At 35.4% G+C, this 24,652-nt stretch overlaps 1 pseudogene; it reads right to left on the reverse strand.

The window, feature by feature from the left end:
• LOC131516729 (small ribosomal subunit protein uS2B-like) overlaps window positions 1-19,637 on the reverse strand; it is a 30,330-nt pseudogene extending 10,693 nt beyond the window's left edge.
• Between the last annotated feature and the right edge of the window lie 5,015 nt (window positions 19,638-24,652).

Raw genomic sequence — 24,652 nt, forward strand, 5'->3', positions numbered from 1 at the left:
GTAGATAAATGAATTACTGATTATAGTGACATACAGTGTGGTCCACAGTATTTTAGATTTTGAACATAATCAATGAAAAATGAATACCCCAGTACTCTAAATGTATAGTTAACTGTCAATAGTTCCTATACAAACATGGCTGATCATGATATTCATTAACTCCCTGGTATACTTTTCTAGTGTGCAGATTTGTAGTGACCATTGTTATGGCAAGAAAAAAACGAGCTCTTAGTCTTTATCATTCCATATCTTTCCACATTCATTTGCATATATGTATATTTTCAGGCCTAGCCTCAATCTGAATAAAGACATGCATTTAAAGTGATTTAAAATTGACATTTCAATCAAAATGCCTGAAACATGTTCAAATTACAAAATTTGATTTTGTGATATCCTTATATCACCTAGGCATAATAAGAAACTCAAATAGATGCACTAATACTTCAATTTCAATACTCGGATGTCTTTCCTTGTTTGGGGTTAAATAAGTTTTAAGTAAGTGTCTGATTTAAAATATTTGCAGAAAGTATGATTATTCAGATTTTTCTTTCTTTGGTTCAGGGTTTTCTTGCTCATAATTCATGATGAATATCAAATCTTATATTTACATTTGGTGGGAGATTATCAAGTCACGTTTTACACCTACTAATGTTTACTTTATGGTGATAAGCTTAGAATCACTCTGCTGTTATGATAGTTCTTATTCCTAATTTCGGGTTTAATGGCAGGAGGAATGGGGGTAAAGAGCAACACATCTAAAGAAAATGACCCAATTTTTTCCCGTTTTTTAAAAATATTTTTAAATTTAAATCCAAGTTAGTTAACAAACACTGTAATAATGACTTCAGGAATAGAATTTAATGATTCATCACTTACATTTAACACCAGTGCTCATCCCAACAAGAGTCCTCTTCAATGCCCCTTGCCCATTTAGCCCATCCCCCAACTCAACACCCTGCCAGCAACCCTCAGTTTGTTCTATATATTTAAGAGTCTTTAATGGTTTGTCTCCCTCTCTGTTTTTTATCTTATTTTTCCTTCCCTTCCCTTCCCTTCATCTGTTTTGTTTCTTAAATTCCCCATTATGAGTGAAATCATATGACATTTATCTTTCTCTGATTTATTTCGCTTAGCATAATACACTCTAGTTCCATGCACATTGTTGCAAATGGCAAGATTTCATTCTTTTTGATCACCAAGTAATATTCCAGTGTGTGTGTGTGTGTGTGTGTGTGTGTACATCTTTTTTATAAATTCATCTGTCTATGGACATTTGGGCTCTTTCCATACTTTGGCTATTTTCAATAGTGCTGCTATAAACATTGGGGTGCATGTGCCCCTTTGAATCAGCACTCCTGTATTCTTTGGATAAATACCTACTAGTGCAATTGCTGGGTTGTAGGGTAGTTCTGTTTTTAGTTTTCTGAGGAATCTCCATACTGTTTTCCAGAGTTGCTGTACCACTTTGCATTCCCATCGACGGTATAAAAGGGTTCCTCTTTCTCCACATCTTTCCCAAAATCTGTTGTTTCCTGACTTGTAGTTTTAGCAATTCTGACAGATGTGAGGTGATATCTCATTGTGGTTTTGGTATGGATTTCCCTGATGATGAGTGATGTTAAGCATTTTTTCATGTGTCTGCTAGGCATCTGGATGTCTTCTTTGGAAAAGTGTTTATTCATGTCTTTTGCCCATTTCTTTACTGGGTTATTTGTGTTTTGGTTGTTGAGTTTGATAAATTCGTTATAGCTTTTTGATACTAACCTTTTATCCGATAAGTCATTTACAAATATCTTCTCCATTCTGTTGGATGCCTCTTAGTTTTGCTGATTGTTTCCTTCACTGTGCAGAAGCTGTTTATCTTGATGAGGTCTGAATAGTTCATTTTTTGCTTTTGTTTCCCTTGTCTCCAGAGACATATCAAATAAGAAGTTGCTGTGGCTGAGGTCAAAGAGGTCGTTGCCTGTTTTCTCCTCTAGGATTTTGATGGCTTCCTGTCTTATGTTTAGGTCTTTCATCCTTTTTGAGTTTATTTTTGTGTATGGTGTAAGAAAGTCTGACCCTGTTTTCAACTAACCTTAGGATTTACATCTCACTTGCTGCCTTTTATTTAATTTACAAAGTTATTTGCCTTCTCATACAAGCCCCATATTTAAGCCTATCAATCTGGAAAACGTCTACAAAAAGTTTTCAGATGTCCTGCTCACATATACAGTTATCACCAGGATTACTGGGTAACTAGTTTTCTAAAGTTAAAACTACTTTTTAGCAAACTGTTTCGTGATTGATTACAACTCATGAGTAATCATAATTCAGCATGTTTACCACTTAGATAATATAACCCACCATGAATCTGCAGCAAATTATGAGTCAATCAGGCAGGAATCTATTTTATATTGCTGAAATTATCACATGTGGTCTATTCTCTGTCCTTTTAGGTCAATTCTGCAGATGAGAGTTACAACTTATTTCCTTAAAGCTATAAGAGTGCCTGTGTATCAGGCTGTCTTTAATTTTGTCCAAAACACTTGTATCATTTCTGTATATGCCCCCCTCCTATTGAAGTGAAATATAAGTTTTTACCTTTATAACTATCTCTTTCTGTTTCTAGCATCTTGCACTTTTAAGCTCTGGATTCTGTGGTGACAAGACTTATTTTTATTTTTAATAAAAGCTTTATTCCAGAATAGTTTTAGATTTACAGGAAAGTTAAAATAGTAGCATGCCCCACATGTACCCACAAGTGCCATATCCATCAAGCCCAGATTTTCCTATTATTAACATCTTACATTACTATGATATGTTTGTCACAATTAATAAATGTTGAAACATTATCAACAAAAGTTCATAATATTTCCAGATTTCCTTACTTTATACCTAATGTTCTTTTTTCTGTTCCAGAATCCCACCCAGGGAACATTACATTAATCTTCATGTAATCTTCATTAGGTTCCTCCTTCTGTAAAAGTTTATTAGACCTCCTTTGTTTTCAATAATCTTGAAAATTTTTTTCAGAGAGGTAAGAATAGATATTTATTCCATGAAAGAAAATATATTAAAATAGGAACAGAGAACTAGAAACCCTCTGAGAAAATAGAAATATGGTATCAAACCTTTTTTAATTTTTAAATTTTATTTAAATCCAAGTTAGTTAACATATAGTACAATAATAATTTCAGGGATGGAATTTAGTGATCATCACTTACCTATAACACCAGTGCTCATCGCAACAAGTGCCCTCCTTAGTACCCATTACCCATTTAGCCCAGGCCCATATACAACACCCCTCTAGCAACCCTCAATACTAGTCAGATAATTTATAGAACAGCCCTTAATTGGAATTTATCTAATATTCTTCTTTTTATAAGGTTGTGGTTATGGGCTTTTTGGGGGAAGAACACAGAGGAGGGCATTTTCACACATCCATATCTAGGGTATATGATATCAACATTACTCATCACTGTTGCTATTAATTTTGCTCATTTGGCTAAGGTAGTGTTTGTCAGGATTCTTCACTGTAAAGTCAATCTTGTTTTGCTTTTCTCATACTGTACTCTTTGGAGGGAAGTGACTATGCAGAGCTCACTTACAGTGTAAGGACTTACGCTCCATCCCCTTGAAGGATATTTGGACATAAAACATTACACTCCTAAATAATACATGAGCCAAAGGATAAACTCAAAAGAAATTAAGAAATATTTTGAACTAAATTAAAGTGGAAACACAATTTACCAAAATTTCGGGGATAAAGCAAAAGCAGTGTGTAGAGAGAGGTTTATAGTATTGAACACATATTAGAAAAAAAATCTAAAATCAATAATCTAAGTTTTTAGATCTAAAAATATTTTTCTAAAGGACTGGAAAAAGAAGAGCAAACTAAATCCCGGAAAACAGAAGAAAAAAAAAAGAATTAGAACAGAAAATAAACTAGAAAACAGGAAAAATATGCAGAAATTAATGAAACCAAAAGCTGTTTAAAAAAAAATCAATAAAAGCAATAAGCCTTAGCCAGGAAACTAAGAAAAAAAAAGAGAGAGAAAGAAAGGACACAAACTACTAACATTAGAAATGAAAGAGGAGACATCACTACAAATCCAATGAACATTAAAAGTATAATACAGGCATGTTATGAACAATTCTATATCCACAAATTTGAGAACCTAGATGAAATGCATTATCAACTCCTTGAAAGACAAAAGCTGCCACAACTCATAGGAGAAGAAATAGACAATCCTAATAGGCTTATGTAGATTAAAGAAACTGGAAGAGTTTGGGTATCATGGTGATATTTTAGATACCAAAGATGCAACCCATGAAAAAAAAATAATTGATAAGCTGGACTTAATTAAAATTACAAACTTCTGGGGCATCTGGGTGACTCAGTCGGTTGAGCGTCAGACTCTTGGTTGTAGCTCAGGTCATGATCCCAGGGTCTTGGGATAGAGCCCTGTGTTGGGCTCTGTGCTGAGCCTGGAGCCTGCTTAAGATTCTCTCTCCCTCTTCCTCTGCCCCTCTCCCCATTACTTACTCTCTCACTCTTTCTCTCTCTCTCTCTCTCTCTCTCTGTCTCTCTCTCTCTCTCTCTCTCCCTCTCTCTCTCTCTCTCAAATAAACAAAACAAAATAAAACAAGAAAACCCACTTTTGCTCTGCAAAAGACCCTGACAGAGAATGAAAAGATAAGCTACAGACTGGGAGAAAATATTTGCAAAAGACATATACAATAAAAAAAAAAAAAAAAAAAAAGAAAATCCTGCCATCCAAAATATACAAAGAATAAGAAAACAAACAAACCAATTTAAAAATATTTCCAAAAGCTGGGGTGCCTGGGTGGCTCAGTCGGTTAAGCGTCCGACTTCGGCTCAGGTCGTGATCTCACGGTCCGTGAGTTCGAGCCCCCCCGTCGGGCTCTGTGCTGACAGCTCAGAGCCTGGAGCCCGTTTCGGATTCTGTGTCTCCCTCTCTCTCTGCCCCTCCCCTGTTCATGCTCTGTCTCTCTCTGTCTTAAAAATAAATAAACGTTAAAAAAATTTAAAAAATTTGTATTTCCAAAAGCCAGAACACTGGGTGCCTGGGTGGCTCTGTCGGTTAAGTGTCCAACTATTGGTTTCAGGTCAGGTCATGATCTCACAGTTTGTGAGTTCAAGCCCACATCAGGCTCTGTGCTGACAGTGCAGGGCTTGCTTGGGATTCTCTCTCTTCCTCTCTCTCTCTCTCCCCTTACCCCACTCACTGTCTCTGCCTCTCTCTCAAAAATAAAGAAATAAACTAAAAAAAATTTTTTTTAAATGCCCAAAAGCCAGAACAGACACATTACCAAAGAGGACATATAGATGGCAAATTAACATATTAAAAGATACTCAACATCATTTTGTCAATAGGCAAATGCAAATTAAAACAACACTGAAATGCTACTTATTAGAATGGGCAAAATCCAGAACACTCACAACTCCAAATGGTAACAAGAATGTGGTAAAGATGTAGAGTAATAGGAACTCTCCTTCATTATCAGTGGGAATGGAAATGGCATAGATATGGCACTTTGGCACTTTGGAAGATGGCTTGGTGGTTTCTTACAAAACTAGCCATACTCTTACCATATGATCTAGCAATTATATTCCTTGGTGTTTATCAAAGGAGTTCAAAGCTAATGTCCATCCAAAACCTGCACTAAGATATATAGCAGTGTTATATATAATGCCAAAACTTGGAATCACTGAAGATGTCCTTCAGTAGGTGAATGGATACATAAACTGTGGTACCTCCAGACAATGGAATATTATTCAATGCTAAAAAGAGATGAGCTATCAAGACAGGAAAAGACATAAGAGAAACTTAAATGCATATTACAAAGTGAAATAAGCCAATCTGAAAGGACTACATATTGTGGTGATTTTAACAATATGGCGTGCTAGAAAAGGCAAAATTGGAAATCAGAAACTATTAGTGGGGTGGCAATCAATAGGTGTAACAATTTTTAGGGCATCAAAAATACCTTGTATGATACTATGATGATGGATACATGACATTATACATTTTTGCAAATCTACAGAAGAGAAAACCCCAAGAGTGGACCCTAATGTAAACTTTGGATGATTATGATGTGTTAATGTAGGTTTATCAGTTATAACAAATGTACCACTCTAGCAGAAGATGTTGACAATGAAGGAGGCAATGCACGTGTTGGGGCCAGGGTATGTAGGAAATCTCTGTATTTTCCTCTCAATTTTTCTGTAAAACTAAAACTGCTTTAAAAAATAGAGTCTAAAAAATTTTCCATTAGGGTCTTCAAAGCTTTTGCTGAGACTTTTCAATCATTTGTTTGTTTCAAATGTTTTGTAATTGCTTCTTGAAGCATTTTATCATTATGAGTTAAAATCCTTGTCAGATAATTCTATAATCTGTGCCATTTCAATTTTGGCATATGCCACCTTTTTTTTATTCACCTTGAGCTTTTCCTGATTTTTTATTTACTTCCAAATGGGATTGTAAGTCTAGCTTTCCCACTCAGCTTCTGTTGATACCTGGTGGGGAGGTTTTCCTGCTTTCTCAGGGCATGAGTGGGAGTAATGGCTACCCAATAAGGTCTTCATTTACAGCACATTGGCTGAGAAGGTGATTCCTACTTGGTCTGTGGGAGTGCTTTCCTTATAATAGGAAATGATCAAAGTCCTGACTCTCCCCTAGGTCCCTCTGATGCCATCTCAACATAGATGGAAAGGGAGCTTCATCTCTGGGTAGGAGTGGAAATTCAGGCTTTCTGTATGGTCACTGATAGGGGTGGGTAGGTTGTGGCTCAGTACCGCAGGACAGTGATGAAGGTACCTACTTAATATCGTGTCTTGTTTGACACCTCATCAGCAGGGGTTGGTGTGGAATTAGGTCTCCTGATTACAAGCTGGTGCAACTGAAGTCTAGACAGCTGTCAGTGGTAGAGATTTGACAGCATTTTTTCTGTGGTTTTCCTTTCCTGTGGAGTAGTATGGTCATTGTTTAAAAGATTGCTGTCTTGCCAGCTGTCCCTTTTCTGGTCTGTTGTCTTAAGGGAGTAAGTTTTTTAAGGCCTTTTTTGGTCTGTATCTGTTGGTGTTTCCAGGTTGCCAGCCTCTCCAGGCTTTGTCTGTATATATAAAGCAAAAGGAAAACCGGGGAAATTCACCTTTCATTGAGCCCTGAGGGCCCAAGCTTGTTTGCATTCTTGCTACCTTTCAGAGTATTATTTTTGTAACATTTATGTTTAGATGATCAATTTCCCACTGGGAGGGTGGAACAGGAAGAAGTACATATATTCTACCTCTTTGGAGTTCTAGGCTTATTGAAGCTTTTTATATATGAAAATGGTATGATTAGGCTTACACTTTAAAGAGAAGAATCTTCTGTGGGGACATAGTTACAAGGTACAGAAACACAAGGCAAGAAATGATGTAAAGAAGAACGGAGACACTGGCTGTACCATTAGAAGAGGGAACACAAATACAAAAATAAAGAAACGAAGAGGCTAAGATTGTAGTTGTTTGTGATGAGTTGTGTGATAGAAAACATCACCCAGTAAACGTTTAAAATGTATAATATTCATGATACCTCTAGAAACTTATTCCCCATACATTAAACACTCTATGGTTCTGAAGACTTTTTTTTTCATTTACAGAACTCTAATTGATATTTTAATATATAAAGAAAGAACCACATTCTAAAACATGGGGAATTATAAGGAAAAATATGCTTTAATCAAGGGCAAGAAAGCGCATGGTAGAGCAGAATAACATATTTATAGTAGCTACATTCTTTACTACATACAATGACTTACTGGAGAGTAAGGTTATATAATAAGAAACATCAGAAATTTTATAATCCTATGTTTGAATACTAGAAAACACTAAAAACAAGATTCTAGTGAAAATGATTCTTCAAATTAACACTTTAAATGGTAAAAATATTACATAACTCCTTCTATTAAGAATAAAATATATCAAAAAGAAAAGAATCAGATTAAAAATTAAATTTTTAAAGCAAATCATTAAAGACTGGTAGTAAACATGTTAAGCTTATATATGCATATATTGGGAATGTGTATGTGCATACACTCACACATATATGCACACACATACACATGTATACATACAAACACACAAATGCAAACTAGTTTTAAAATATCAGAACCCTTCATCTTTATTTTTTAAATATGTTTGTAATACAGGTTTTGATTTTTAAAAGGATAGCAATGGTTTCACATCTGGAAAAAAATAAAGTCATTAGGAAATCTGAAGTTAAAATGACTTCAATGAATACAAAATCTCAAAACTATGTGTTCAATATTGCTGATGAAACTTCACAACCTGAAGTTTCAGGTTTGACAAGTTTTTTCAGGTCCTAAATATCCTTATAAATTTTACGAACAAAATTTAATACAGCAGTCATATAAAGCCAAGCGATTGTGTATCTATCTTTCTTCTCAGAAACACTATCATTTTGACTTTATAAGATGCTCATCATGATAATAAAATGATAGAAATAGCTAATATTTACTGACACTTAACCCTGAAGCAGGCATTATAATAAATTCTTTATGTGCAATCTCATTATAGTTAATAGATTCATCTGGGTAGTTGCTCAAAATTATACCAAGTAAGGAGCAAGAGCAATATTCAAACTCAAAACTCCTCTATAGGAGTGTACTTAATCCCCATTACATTATCCTGAATTTGTATGTAATTACATTTTCTTTTACAATGAAAGCTGGTGCAGCCACTCTGGAAAACAGTATGGAGGTTCCTCAAAAAACTAAAAATAGAACTACCCTATGACCCAGCAATTGCACTACTAGGCATTTATCCATGGGATACAGGTGTGCTGTTTCGAAGGGACACATGCACCCCCATGTTTATAGCAGCACTACCAACAATAGCCAAAGTATGGGAATACCCCAAATGTCCACCGATGGATGAATGGATAAAGAAGATGTGATATATATATATATATATATATATATATATATATATATATATACACACACACACACACACACACACACAATGGAGTATTACTCGGCAATCAAAAGAATGAAATCTTACCATTTGCAACTACATGGATGGAACTGGAGGGTATTACGCTAAGTGAAATTAGTCAGTCAGAGAAAGACAAAAATCATATGACTTCACTCATATGAGGACTTTAAGAGACAAAACAGATGAACATAAGGGAAGGGAAACAAAAATAATATAAAAACAGGGAGGGGGACAAAACAGAAAAGACTCATATATATGGAGAACAAACTGAGGGTTACTGGAGGGGTTGTGGGAAGGGGATGGGCTAAATGGGTAAGGGGCATTAAGGAATCTACTCCTGAAATCATTGTTTCACTATATGCTAACTAATTTGGATGTAAATTTTTTAAATAAAAAAATTAAATTAAAATCTTTGTGGGTAAGGGGAGAGTAAACAAAATATGTTACCCAAAATAATTGTACCAATGTGAAATTTTTGACATCTAAAAAAGATAAAATTACCATAAGCGTAAGGAAAAAATCCTTTAGCTTGCAATTGAAAAAAATAATACTTTAGCTAATAGTTGGACAAAAAGTAATCTGTTGTTCCAGATATAAACAACATACCATTTATCTTTAGAAGGCCAAGGAAAATTTACAAATACCTCAACCATAATATATTTACTAAGATCTATTAGTATCTTTATAGATTTTGCTGAGCCTGTGGAGGACATCAGTTACTACCCTATTTTTACCACCCCTTTAAGCCACTCACAGAGATTACATTCTAAAAAGATTAAGGGGCACATGGGTGGTCCAGTGGGTTAAGTGTCTAACTCTTGATTTCAGCTCAGGTTATGATCTCATGGTTGTGAGATCTAGCCCCACATCAGGCTCTGCACTGAGGAGGGAGACTGCTTGGGATTTTCTCTCTCCTTCTCTCTCTGCCCCTCCCTACTCACACTGTCTCAAAATAAATAAACATTAAAAAAAACCCAGAAAATAAAAAAATAAAAATATTGAAAGACTCTCTAATACAACATAACAATTCTTATTTTTAAAACTAGTAGTTAGCACATAGTAGGTTTTTCAGTCCTCAATTTTGATTACTTGAATAGCACACCGTCAGGCTCAGCCTCATGTGTAGCACCTGCAGCTTTGCTCAGTTGACTTTGAACTGTGGATCCCGGAACATACAACTGAGATTTATCATAGATAAAGGATGTTTACCAATAGAGAATGAAATGATCAAGCTTTTCCACAAGGAAGGATAAAACAAGTTGTACTTTTAACAGTTTTCATATATAACCTCAAATCCTGTTTATCCTTTTACCTGTAGCTGATTTCACAATCAATTTTAATTCTAAAGATCAAATGAAGAATAAAAAGGAGAATATATTTTATATTTTGAAAATCAATTCTGAAAAGCAACTCTGCACCAGCTTTCAAAACTTTGCTTAAGAATTAGTTGAGTAGCATTCTGACAGCTACCAAGCCACTCTCATGGACAGTGGTCTCTGCAGCCCATCAGGCTGGTAAGAGTCACCAGGTGCTAGGTTGGGCAGGCACACAGGGATCATGCATGCAGGTGTGCATAGAGTTCATGAACATATCAGCTGCTGCATCAACTGCAACATAAAAGGCCCCACATGGAGGGCTATGTAATCACCCTGATGGAATCTGAGTAAGTGGCTTGGAGGCTGTGCTGAGCCTACAGCATCCTAGATGTCTGAGTTGATGACCACTTGGTCCATATGCATGATTTGCAACTATTAAAAAAGTGTATATACTGTATTTCAAAAATAAAAAAAATAATTATTTGAGTAAAATAAACACCTATATTCTGAAATAATATTTCCCAGAATGGGCAGTACACTTTTAAGCATTATTTCATGTGTATTGACTTCCTATTTGGCAGTCAATAAATTGACAAAGAGAAAGATGTTAAATACAACTTACTCAAGTAGTCCCAAATATGTGTATTGAGCAAAAGTACTTAAAACTGTACAAATTCCAGTTCTTTGCAAAGTCATTCAACACACACACACACACACACACACACACACACACACCCCTAGACTGCTACACTTGAAGCAGTACCTGAACTAACACTGAAAACAAATAATTTTCTACATAGTACACTTTTGTGGATTTTGACAGCAGACAAGGAAAATAAATGTTTCATCCCCAAACCCTCCGGCTTTAAGTCAATGTTGTACCTTCTTGTTTTCCCCCACCTTTAATGCTTTCTAACATCCCAGAGGTGAAAGATGAAGGGTTATCTGTAACCTCAGGTCCTATCACTTTGAAGTGGAGTGATTGCAAACTCTCAAAATCAGGAAAATTGAACATTTTAAATGTGAGCTTTCAGCTTCATTCCTGAGTTTTTGATCCTATACAGTTAACTTTGTATGATATTGGGGATAAGTAAGCTACTAATGTCACTGGAGGTGTAATGATGTTAAGCAGACATCACATCACAGTCACAGATGTCAGGATAAAATTAGCTTATTCTATCAGAAGACATCAAACCTCAATTTTCATAAATAGAATACATGGATGGCACTGATTAAAGCAAAACAATAATTACAGTTAAAGGAAAGAAAACTATAGCTTCACAGAGTCACAGCCAATGTTTTTCTAAGCATTTTAGATGGAATCAAAGCCAATCCTAAAAACAATTGACTAAGCCTGCATAAAGATTGTTCTTTAGGCAAATTAATAAACAATGACTAAATCTTAGTAATGATAGTCCTGAAGAAAAATGCACATATATATGTATAATTTCCCATTATAGAGTATAGAATATATTAAAGGGAGACAAAAAGAACCATGATTGTCCATGAATGTATTTAGATAGTTGGATTCAAAGAATTCTTTTTAATCATTACCTAGGAGATTATATTTGGAAAGAAAAAGTTAGTCTCACTTAAAGATATATTCCTCATTAGATTCTGTGGTAAGGAGAATGATAGATGACCCTGAAGGTTCAAATGCACCAGTATACATGTCTCTACAAACTCTCCCTCTGACTATTGGAAGAACTCCTGAATATGATGTGATATAAAGCTAGGTATTTTACATGACAAAATATTTTCAGATGTAATTAAATCCCTTAATCAGTTGTGTTTGACTTAATTAAAGGGGAGGTTACCATAAGAGGACTTGATCTAATCAGGTAAAAGAAAGACTAGAGCCTTCATGGACGTCAGATATGTTCTCCTGCTGGCTGCTTTGAAAACATGAACCAAAAAGTCAAAGTGTCAAGGCAGAGCAAAGGGCAAAGAACTGAACCTAGTGTTAGTCTCCAACAGCTAGCAAGAAAAGGGGACCTAAGGGGGACTTGGGTGGCTCAGTCAGTTGAGCATCTGACTTTGGTTCAGGTCTTCATCTCACAGCTTGTGAGTTCAAGTTCCCTCTGTACTTACATCTCAGAGCCTGGAGCCTGTTTCGGATTCTGTGTCTCCATCTCTCTCTGCCCCTCTCCTGCTGGCACTCTGTCTTTCTTTCTCTCAAAAATAAATAAACATTAAAAAAGAAAAAAAAAGAAGGAAAATGGGACCTTAATCATATGGCTGCAAGGAACTGAACTCTACTAAAAACCATAGGCTTTGGAAGAGGGCCTCAAGCAGCAGAAAGGAACACAACATGGAAACCATTTTGATTTCTTCCTTGTGAGAGACCCTGAGAGGAGAATCCAATGAAGACATGCCCAGATCCCTGACACATGGAAACTGTGAGACCATACATGTATGTTGTTTTACATGGTTTAGTTTTTGGTAACTTGTTACATAGTCATAGAAAGTGACTCTTAACCTCAGAGTAAACTCTAGTTCCTACCAAGAGAACCAACATAAGCTTTATCTATTTTTATTATAATCACATATTGCTTAATTCAAGTCAAATCACATTTTTCAAAAAAAAAATTATATATTTTTTGTCAAGAATATATTTCACACACAAATACCCCATATATTCCTCAGGGACTATATTTTCTTCATTTAGACATAGGTATAATTTGAAAGAATTAAGTTCTAGTTTTTACTCTCAAGCAGGCCCAAACTATTCATATTTCACTGATTAAAGTATGTTTAATTGTGGAACCTTAAATTAACACTCAGAATTGAAACCATAAATGCCTTATGATGCATGTGGCTGCAAAACTTATAGAGCATATTGATCCAATACATAGAGTTGCAGAAATATGTACTCATGTACAAGTATAGCTATTTGAGGAAGAAAGTAATTGCTGAGGTAAGTTTTAGTTTGCTGTGTTTTGTAATGACACACAAAATAAGTAGTATTTTTAGTAAAAAGCAAAATATATTGTTATCTTTAATATTCATCACATTTGCTTGTAAAGGTTATTTGGCCAATAGTCATGAATGTACCAACTATTCACAAAGCATTCTCCAATGTGCTCCCAGGGATGCCTAGATTGCTATCTGCTCACAGAGGACTTAGACTTAAGACTCTTAGTTGATGCTAATGTTTTCCCTTCTCAGAAATAGTTAACTCCTGATTCAAAATGTTTATCAGTAAGGATAGATAATTAGAATAATTCTATAACATGGATTTTTATCTGTTTTTACATTGTGGGAAATCATAACACTTCAAGCAAAGTAACCATTCTTCATATGCTGTCACTCTGTATGACTAGAAAAGGGTATGATGGACTATTCCCGACCCCCTGCTAATAAATCTTCCCAAATAACTTTAACAACTTATTAAATGATTGCAATGGGTAAGCCTGCTGTGCAGTATCTTGCATTTCTTATAGAACACCTAAAAGATTTTAACCCTAAATGCAAAGGCTAAAGCTTAGCAACTTACTCTGAGGTCACAGCCAATGGAAGCCAAGCAGAGATGCTAACCATCTATCTCATTCCGGAGCCACTTTTCTTTCCCGATTCAAATGACTCTCCATCTTGTCTATATCTATCCTATCACTAGCCACCAAATAAATTGGTTTCCCCTCCTTGACTTCCTCAAAGAGCATCCTAAGCTTCATTGCTCTGAATCACCCAATTCTGAAGCCACAGTAAACAAGGAGAAAAAACAAGATGGAGAATATTAAAAAGGATCATGTTCTTCCTTTTATAGGCTTCCATTCTGAGGCTGGTAAAATGACTGAACACAGAGGCAACTTAGAGTTTGTATTCGTCTATGGGACTAAACAATCTTATTTCTGAATCACTGAAATTAAAGGGGATTTTTGGACGGTTGATATAATATGCAGTAAAATCACCATCCTGCTAGAATTTTCATCTGGGTCAGGGAAATTTACACTGAATGAATAAAATTTAAGGGGGTAGTGGAAGATAAGTTGTGCTTGCTCCCAGCTAAAGTTGGAGCATTTTCTTACCCCTATTTGCTTTAATACTGCTCTCATTCAAATAGATTTAGCTTTTATAATTAACTATTTTGGTGACAGAAAAATCAATGCAAACTGGCTTACAACAATGGAATATACTGACTCATAAGCACAAACCCCAATGATGGCACTGGCTTGTGCTATCTTTCTACATTCTTCAATGGGTTAACTTCATTCTGTGGCCGTGCATATTGGCAAGATATGTGGATACAATAGACAGCTCCTTGTTAAAGTCCAGTGGAAAGGAGATCTTTTCTGAAGTGATCTGAAAAGCCTGGAGAGTCACTCTGATCAGAGTAGCTTGGATTATGTGCTCACCCTAATTGAATTATGTGGCCAGGAATTGTTACCCAAGGATGGGTGTAGGCTTGGTTCATAGGCCCCTTACTTATTGCTAGAGTGAAGCCTGTTTCAGGCCACATAGACTGGGATTAGGGGAAGGATAGAACTGCAAATAAGAGCCAGGGCTGTCACAAGAAGAAAGAGTGGATATTGGGCAAGCAAGTAACCATCTACTGAGAATATTCTTTGTAAAAGTTCTATTCCAGGAGGATTTATTTATTTCTGAATATTCCAAGCATTGTACCAGATTTTAAGAACCAGATCCATTTAATTTAAGCCTTTTTTTCCACAAACTGCAGTCTTCATACTTTTATACATTAGCTTTTTACATCTCTGACTTTTATCCCCATCTGCAGGTGTTCAGCCCTGAGTTAAAATAAGAATCGTTCAGAGCCTGTGTTCCAGAAGCTTGATGACAGTCTTTCTCTCTTGTCCCATTGTCAAAGATGGGTTCAAGTGCTGCTCAAAATGTTTAAGAAGAAGATGAAATGTCTAAATCAGCCAAATGAATAGCCAAGTGTGATTTTCAGTCTGTAGCTTTTACTTGATGCTAAGTTATTGAAATTTTCTCAGAAAGACTCCAGAACTACAATTTTTCTAGAATTTCTTTGTCAGAACCCTTGTTGAGTTTGAAAAGCTGCACTGCAATGATGAAGCCATATAATGGACTTCAATTCCGTAGCCATTTGCTCCCACTTGCACATTTAAATGTGTAGCAGAAATCCAAATGTTTAGCTTAATTGCCCTACTATGAAATACAGAGATTTATGAAAAGATGCTAACAGCCTGTCCCTGTGCCATCATTGAAAAGGCTCACTGGGTATTCAATAATAGGAAAGAAAAAAAGCATAAGTATAAAGAGGCAAAAATTACATTTAAATCAACATGGCAAAAGGTTTCCATGGTACAAAGAAAAATTAAATCAAACAGTGGGGTTCTTTTCAATTGAGGCCTTTAAGGAAACGGGCAAGATGTAATGTTCTTTATTTGTCAGACAAGTGACACAGTTAATCAGTGCTAATTGCCCAGGATTGGCCTCTCAGTTATGTCAGTTAATTAAGTACATTCTCATATGTACTGACCAAACCCCTGTATGTGGTGGGTAGACAGAGAAATGAAAGGCATAGATAGTGGGTCCCTCTGTCACTTGGAAAAAGAAATCAATACTGATTTAGTTGTAGCAGAATTGAGCTATTTTGTCTGCAGTCTTTTTATCTGCAAGGCCCCCTGGCCATCAGTGTGGGAAAACATTCATGGAACGAATGCATTTAGCAGGAGTAATCATCATCATCGTGAAGTGCTTATCAGAAATGAAGACAAAATGCAATTAGGCTAGATTTACAGTTGGACCAATAATTACCACTCAGATGTTTCAGCTGAATGGAAAATACATGATTCCAAACCATGACATTTGTGTTCGATGGCTTTCTCCTCCTTTCTCTTGTGATCTCTAACCCTCCTCCATTTTCTTTTCTTCTTTATTTTTTCACTTATAAAATATGTCAGTCATGATGTAGCACAGCTGAATAATTGTCATAGAGTCAAATGCTTGCAGGTGGTTAATGGAAACAGAAAATTAAATGAACAGCAGTAAAGAAACTCATACAAAATTAAAGAACTCTATTGCAAATTTAAAGGGTCATTTGGTTTCATCAAAAATCAAATAATATGAATATGTTATCCTCTGCATGAAAGAGACTATGTTAAATTGTTTTGAGAGCTGAAAAATGAGCAATCAATGGTGTGCTAATGAAATTTGTGAAAAAATCATGCACTATTGAAATATGCTGTAAATTGTCATTTAGTCCCTGCAGATGAAGGCCTACTTTGAGGGATCAATTTTTTTTTCTTGAACTTATTGTTTACCTAAATTATTGAATTGAAGATATGACTTAAAAGAAGTTAAGACTGTTACTAAAAAGAAATGAGAGTAGGATTAAACTAAGCAGACCTTTCTATCTTTCTTAGATGCACAAAAACAAAACAAAACAAAACAAAAAATAAAATAAATCCACCAAACTAGTTACTCCTTCAAAAATGTCTTGTCTGAGACCTTTTCTCCTTATGTGACAGAAACCCAGCAATTCATAACACATTCACGATATGTCCAAAGAACTGAATCAATGGCCCCATTGACCTGCAAGGACTTAAGATGGTTTAGATCAACTAAGCTCTCATCTGCCTGGCAGTTTTGAAATATATAATTGATAAAACTTTTGTGAAAAGAAAAGCTGTCTTTCTGGTGAAGAATTAGATATGATGTTGTATGGTGTCATTTAGAAGTGGATTTCAGTTACAGATTCTTCAAGAATAGATTTCAAGATTACAAAGCATTACATTCTTTATTCACTCCTTTTTATTTTTCATTATGCTCTTCATTCTCTGGGAAACCCAGAAGTCAATATGAAATGTCTTTTGTCCATCATAGAAATGATTTTCTTCTTTGCTGGTTGCTCATATCAAAGGGAAAGAAAAATGAAGACATATAATTGAGACTTCATTGAAAATAACTCAGACATTTGTGACATTGCCTTGAATGGCTATCTCGTAGCTGAATATTTTTAACGACTAACAAAATCTTAGAGGGTGTTTGAAAGTGAATCAGCTTTTCACATAAAAAAAACAAGACTTAAAAATAAATATTCTTAAAAGAACAGCTTTAGAAAGGTTGAAATAAAGCATGTTTTTTAAACAATATAAATCCCTTAAGATGATTCATAGCCTTTTCAAATGCAAAACAAAATGTATCTTATCTTGTGCTAATAAGAAAGAAATAATATAAACACACAGTTATTTTCTTTTTCAATTATCCTTGTTGATTTAAACCATTAAAAGTATCTTTGATAGTTTTTTTCCCCTCTGTCAAACTTATGAGTTGTCAGTGGATTATATATATAAAAGTGATGCACAGGTGAAAATATTGATTCAACCTTTTTCTGAATGAGTATTTTATTTTAATAATACCTAGCAAAGGTAAAGTTTAGTTGCTTGTTATTTCATGTAAAGTAAGATAAAAACCAAAATACCTCAACGAATCTGACTAGTTTGCATGAAAAATATAATGAAATGCCCAATTTTTTGAGTTAAAGTATTTTTTCTTTATATTTTTCAAACATTACTTCAATTTTAAAATTGTTCTGCCCTTTTTCTTTTTTTTAATGTTTTATTTATTTATTTATTTATTTATTTATTTAGAGACAGAGACAGAGTGCAAGTGGAGGAGGGGCAGAGAGAGAGAGAGGGAGACACAGAATCAGAAGCAGGCTCCAGGCTCTGAGCTGTCAGCGCAGAGTTCGATATGGAGCTCCTAGCCATGAACCAAACCGTGAGATTATGACCTGAGCTGAAGTCAGATGCTTAACTTGACTGAGCCACCCAGGCACCCCTGAAAGTTTTCTGCCCTTTTTCTAACTGAAGCCCTTTAAAGCCCCCATGTTTATATAACAGTAATATTGTTGTCATTTAAATCCAGCCATCTAAATACTAAATGTAGAAACATTACAATTTTCAAAATGGTACTCTTTGAAGACTCACTACTACGAAAAAATGATAGATGAAATTCATAGCAGGGACATTGCCATTATTCCCACTTAACATCATCACTTTTCTGCTGTCACAGACTAGAAGTCTGGAGTTCTCTCTTGTCCAGCAAGAGACCAGACACAGAATTGAATACAAGAGAGGCTATGTCCAGGTGGAGACAAGAGCTCCGAACAGGGGTTTCTTCTCTGTATTTATTGAGCTCACAAGATATTACCCACATGATGAATGTGAAGAAAATAAGATCTTACACAGATGAACATGGAGAAAACAATCAGACTGTAATCATTAACTTGTGTGTGTAGGAAGCAAATGGTCTGAGGGGCATGTGGTGTTTGTGATCAAGGTACGTTGGCACCAGACGGAAAGTAATTTCCTGTAGGTGATATAACCAGTTACTCGTGATCCCATTAAAATATCTGGCTAGCTAACCTCAGGCGCTTTGCTTCCTGGTGGCGGCTTTCCGCCCTAAGCTTTTTTCTAATCCATTTATGTAAGTGGAACCATTTTCCCACATTCTGCCTTTCTTTTAAATTAAAATTTTAACTTTTTTTTTTTTTACCTTTCAAATAAAATGTAGGAAATTTTTATGCCAGAGGCAAACATCTTTATTTTCATGTATTACACTGAAATTTTTATATATATCCCAGCCCCACTAAAGACCTGTATTCAAGATTTCTGTTCAGTACAAAGTACATTTCATACAGATAGAATACAGTGTATAGATGAGTCTGAAACATTATATATCTTGATAAATACATTCCCTTTTGATAATTCTATTCCGTTAAATTAATACATATCAAGGCTAGAAGTTTGAGTGGAAAATATAAAACATCTATACTAGTATTAAGAGTGCCTGAGTTCAGGATGGCACTAGAGGCTAGGAAAGATGTTTTCTCAGCAGTCTGAGGTTCTGTGGATGAGACTAGTCTAACAAATATGAAATAAATACAAAAATAAGTTTAAGTTCATTGTAATTTTCTAGAGCTGTCAAGGTAAAAAGAAATTAAGGAAAACCAGAGTGGAAAGTGTTAACCCTGCTCAGGTCTACCTTCAGAAATAGGGCACTCATTATCCCAGCAACCAAGAATGTTTGCCACTGACAGCCCAGAGCTGAGTTCCTCTCCTGGAACTACACCTCACCTACTGCTACTGCCTTGAAAACTTGCTTGCCTTCACTTCATTCTGCATCTGGTGATTTATGTCAGTACAAAGGTTGCACCCTTGCCTCAATTCCACACATGTCTAAAAGGCCACTCTTTTCAACGCTCCCCATGGGATCAGATAAAACCATTGTTATTACCTCCTTAATTTGTGCAGTACTGCTTCCCTTATATCATCGTCATTGTGGGTTTCTTCAGAGCAAGCCTCAAGAAACTTTTGCACACAGATCTTCATCTCGGAATTGGGTTTCCAGTAACACAAAGAGAGAGAGAGAGAGAGAGACCTTCATTTGTCCTTGAGTGACAGGAAGCATTTGGCTAATTAGAGAGATGAAGGGAAAGCATCATAGCCTAGTGTGGTATGGAACACACAAACTGTGGTGAAAAGTGAAAATGACTCACTATGATCCTAAGATGGTGAAGAGCCCCTGGTCTGACGATCTGAGAGATTTTCAGGGAATTACTTAAAATGAGAAGGGAGAAGATAGGTGTTGGTAGAATGTGAAAGATATTAAACGTCATGTAAAGGATTTGGATTTTATTGAGTAGATGTTTGCAAGTCACTCTAAGACTAGAGTTAAAGTGCAATGCTTAAGGAAGCTTGGTTAAGGCAGGATATGCAGGATGGAATAGAATCAGGAATGGCAGCACAAGTCCATGTTTTAGAGAGGAAAAGCCTGCAGAGGGACAACAGAAAGAATAAACAAATTTCTCTTTCCACTTTCTGTCTCTGTCTCTGTCTCTGTCTCTCTCTCTCTCTCTCTCTCTCTCTCTCTGTGTGTGTGTGTGTGTGTGTGTGTGTGTTGTGTTGAAAAAGAGAAAAAAAAAATCTGACATATACTTTCTAAGGAAACCCTGGAAGGAATGAATAGGTCTTTTGATGAATCCTTTTACGAACTGTTACTTCCAAATCTACCATCAGAGAGAAATAACCTGGTATATTTTTCCTTCCATTATGTATTTCCTATTTCTATTTTGTAGAGATACTCATGAAAACTAAAACAAACATGTGAAGAAAGCCAGAAGAAGAAGGGGGATAATCAAAGGATCTGGATAATGGTACATAAACTAAATAATTGCCTTCTGGCATAACTGAAAATTGTTTTTCTTTAACTCAGTCTGCACTCTGTGTTCAAATCATCTCCCTAGGATACAAGGTGAAGGACCTGAAGGAAATAGTCAAATTTCCTAAAATTTAATTACATTTTTGTCAACCTTGGATAAGGCACTAGGTGCTCATCACACACCTTATTGTCCAGGACCGTTTTCGATATTGTTCTTTCCCTTTCAGAACACTTTGAATTTGTCTTTGAACATGACAACATCTATCATCCTTCAGTGAATTAGCAAGTGTATCAGTAGGTTATCATTAATATCCAAATAAAGATCCTAAATGCAAATTCCTGGCAGTCTTATCATGACTCTCAAGTACTCATGCTATTTCTATTATTTATTTCTAATTTTTTCACAATTAGGAAGATGTCCAAATTAGATTATCTTGCAATATCCTCTCATACACAGATGAAGAAACAATTAAGAAGGTAAATATTATTTCAGATAACAACTATTACACTTGTTCCTTAGAAAAAACTGAGGCTACCCTAACAGATTCATAGAGCATTTTGCTGACTCTAGCCTAGGAGCCCTTGGAATAAAAAAAAAATACTATATTGCTATGGGCTCCTCTAAATTTCTGTCTTCCTAAGAAAGGAGTTATCCAAATTTATTGGTTTAAAGACTTCAGTATAATAGCATTTGAATCTAAATGGTTCCCCTTCATTTTTTTTTTTTTAATTTTTTTTCAACGTTTTTTATTTATTTTTGGGACAGAGAGAGACAGAGCATGAACGGGGAAGGGGCAGAGAGAGAGGGAGACACACAGAATTGGAAACAGGCTCCAGGCTCCGAGCCATCAGCCCAGAGCCTGACGCGGGGCTCAAACTCACAGACCGCGAGATCGTGACCTGGCTGAAGTCGGACGCTTAACCGACTGCGCCACCCAGGCGCCCCGGTTCCCCTTCATTTTGATTTTACATTCTTAAATAATCAAATATAGGCCCAACATCTAAATTCCTCCAAGTAATAGTGAGGAAAAGGAGGCTAGAATAGTATACCTACTTTAAACTTCAACCACAGATTAAATTTCCATCAAATTAACTTACTAGTTCTAAATGTGAATCGAAGTCTCCTATTTTCTAGAAATTCCTCCTTGCCTGATTATGGAAAGTTGAGTTCTGACAAAAATCCTTTATTTAAAAAATTCAAAAGGACATGATTTTTTTTTTCACAGGTCATTGACTCTTATAAATATTGCCAAATAGCAGTGATGTTTTGCCATGTCTAGCAAAACATAGGCATTTAATACTGAACAATAATGTACTTTGTTGTTCTTTCTGCCTAGTTTTTTAAGAGTGTGCGTTGACTTGATTTTGTAATGAAGCAGAGGGAATTGTATCTATGTTTTTCTCTTCTGTTTCTATTTTGTCATAATTGTCCAAATCATAGTGAATAAAATGACAATAGGACATCTTATAACATCTTGAAATTATTCATATAATTCTGGTATTGCTCTGGCCACACTAAAGCTGAAACTGCATTTTGGCATACATTGCTAATTGAAGATTCAAGTTTGACTATCAGAATGCAAGGTGGGCAACCAGTGCCTGAAAATCTCTGGAATCCTACAGAACTCTCTCAATACCAGTCCCTGCATCACCACTATTGATGTAGACAGAGGTTATACAGGAAGGGCGAAGGGAATTAGCAAACTTTTTAAAGTCACTTGCCAACAAAGTGAGGGGAAAGAGTTCTTGGAATCTAAGTCAAAAGAAACGAGGTTTATCAAATGGAATAGGTGACAGTGATTTTCTTCAATCTACATCATTTTGATTGTGCTACTGAATGTCACAGATAGCTTAGCAAGAAAACAGTAGTAACATTTCCAGAAGTATTTTTGTTTCACGTAATTAAGGACTTGTATACTCAAAAAGTAATTAAATAATGGAACAAAATTATGTGGAGCTGTGGACATTTAATAATATAATGAAGGGTTAGGGACCCAAACTGTTTGCTTACTTAGGTGATTACAGCAGATGATTTACATTGAGAATCAATCAGTGTTTTTCAGGTGTTTCAAAATTATTCCAATCAAAGTGTCATCTGCTTAATTTTGCAAACAAACTTTTTATCTTATTTTTTCTACTTGTGATTGGACTAAAATGTTCAAGCCTACTGAAAGTTAAGTGAATAACTTCATAATTGGCTAATTTTTACTTGGGAATTAAAATGCAGACAAAATACAGGTCCAACAATTGTTTGGGGGCATTTTAGGCTATGGCAATTTAATGATGAGAATAAATAATAACAGCAATGAAAATTATCATTCACAGGGAAATTTCTATGTTCAAGGCACAGTTTGAATCATATTTTTACATTGTATCAACTCATTCACTCATTTAATATAATCTCAAGTAGCCCTACATGTCTTGGATCTTTTTAGCCATGCCTCAATTTCCCTTCTTACAGACATTTTCTTGAGTTATGCAATAAAGTTATGGAAATATTCTATAAATTTCTTATTTAATTCTAACCATGACTTTGTGGAAGAGATTCTGTACTTGACATTTATAGCAAACAGAAAGTTCTATCTTTGGCTGTTCATGATTCAGCGGATACTTGCCAAATGGAGTTATGGCAAATTACAGATTTTGCGTATGATAGCAAGTTTAGCATTAAGGTAGTTTGTAGTTTAGAAGTTTTATGTTCTAAGTCTTGGAACATACGACCTTCGATCATTAATAATAGCTCTGGGAAGATGTAATTCAAGACAAGTGAGTTTCCCTGAACTTTTAGGGAAAGGATTTCAAAAGATAGCAGAGACTCTGGGTGGTGAGTGATGCCTCAATGTCAGAAAACACATCCCATTAGCTTGCAAATGAAAGCAAAGGACAATTCTGTGGGAAAGAGTGCCAGAGAAAAATATCTAACACTTCTGCCAACGTCATGTATGGACAGGTTGGTAGGCACCCGAAACCAGAGCAACACGACTTTCAAGTTGTCTTTCCGTAGGGAGCCCCTGGTCACTAACTGTAGCCTTGCTGCCATCTCAACAGCACTAGTTCTACTTCCCTGCCATCTCAATTCAAACAAGTAATAAATGGCTCTCCAGATACAGAAAGTATTTCTAGGGCAACCCCATCTTAAGGCAGCTGCAATTATTAGCAGCCATCAAAATATGTCACAGTTTGGATTTAGAAATCTAAAATATTAGTGACGGAACATAATTACCATGAATCTCAAAAACCAGTATTTGCTTGATCTCCTAAGAGAGAAAAATGTTGTCCATAAACACGAACCTGTGGATATATTTAATTTAACTTACAAACTCTTAAAACCTATCTCTTTATGGCTAAGGCAACCTATTGTGTACCACAAAATTTCCTTCACAAAAATACAGCTGCCAAAGTGTCAGGGCTTAAAGTCATCGTGTGGTGTGGTGGTTTCCCCAATTCAAGTTGGGAGATATCTTTAGTTAAAATTGTTTCTTGAAATAAGTCCTCAACACAAAGGATTGTTCATATCAATTCTTTTTGAAGATTTCTTTGACTAGTCTTATTTGTTTCATCATACTGGCAAATTGTAGGCAGATCTATGAGTTTTCCAATACCAAGTCTACTGAAACTTCAGATTTAAATTTCTTTACACACTAGTATTGCAATATGTTTAAAAATAAGCCCTAAAAATGCCTTAAGGGTACCTAAATATTATTTACTCAGAATATAGTAGATGATAGAAATAATTTTAGGCTACATTCCAGGGAAATCTTCTTCACTATCTGTCATTAAGGAGCTTGAATCCATTGAAGAAGAGTCTAATAGTTCTTTAGAAGGGCTATCCACTGAAGATGCAATAGAGAATATGTTTTAAAGGGACAAAAAAATTTCTGTAGTGTTGGATGTTTTTACAGACCTAGTGTAAAGTATTACAAGCCTTTATGTTTTTCATAGTTTTTTTTTATGAATAAGAAACTGACCAGCATTCGAGACAGAGGGGAAAACAACTTTTCATCTTAAATTAACTGCTTGTTAAAGTGAAAACTAGTATACTATATTTACTATGTAAGCTCAAGGAGTACAAAAATGTCTTGAGTTATTTTATTATAAACAAAGACATATTATCAACATTCTTGTCCTACATACTAGAAGAAATGCTACACTGAAAAGATTTATCTTACCACTTTCAACTGACATC

The sequence above is a fragment of the Neofelis nebulosa genome, chromosome 1, assembly GCF_028018385.1.
Source record: "Neofelis nebulosa isolate mNeoNeb1 chromosome 1, mNeoNeb1.pri, whole genome shotgun sequence".
In the NCBI taxonomy this organism is placed as follows: domain Eukaryota; kingdom Metazoa; phylum Chordata; class Mammalia; order Carnivora; family Felidae; genus Neofelis; species Neofelis nebulosa.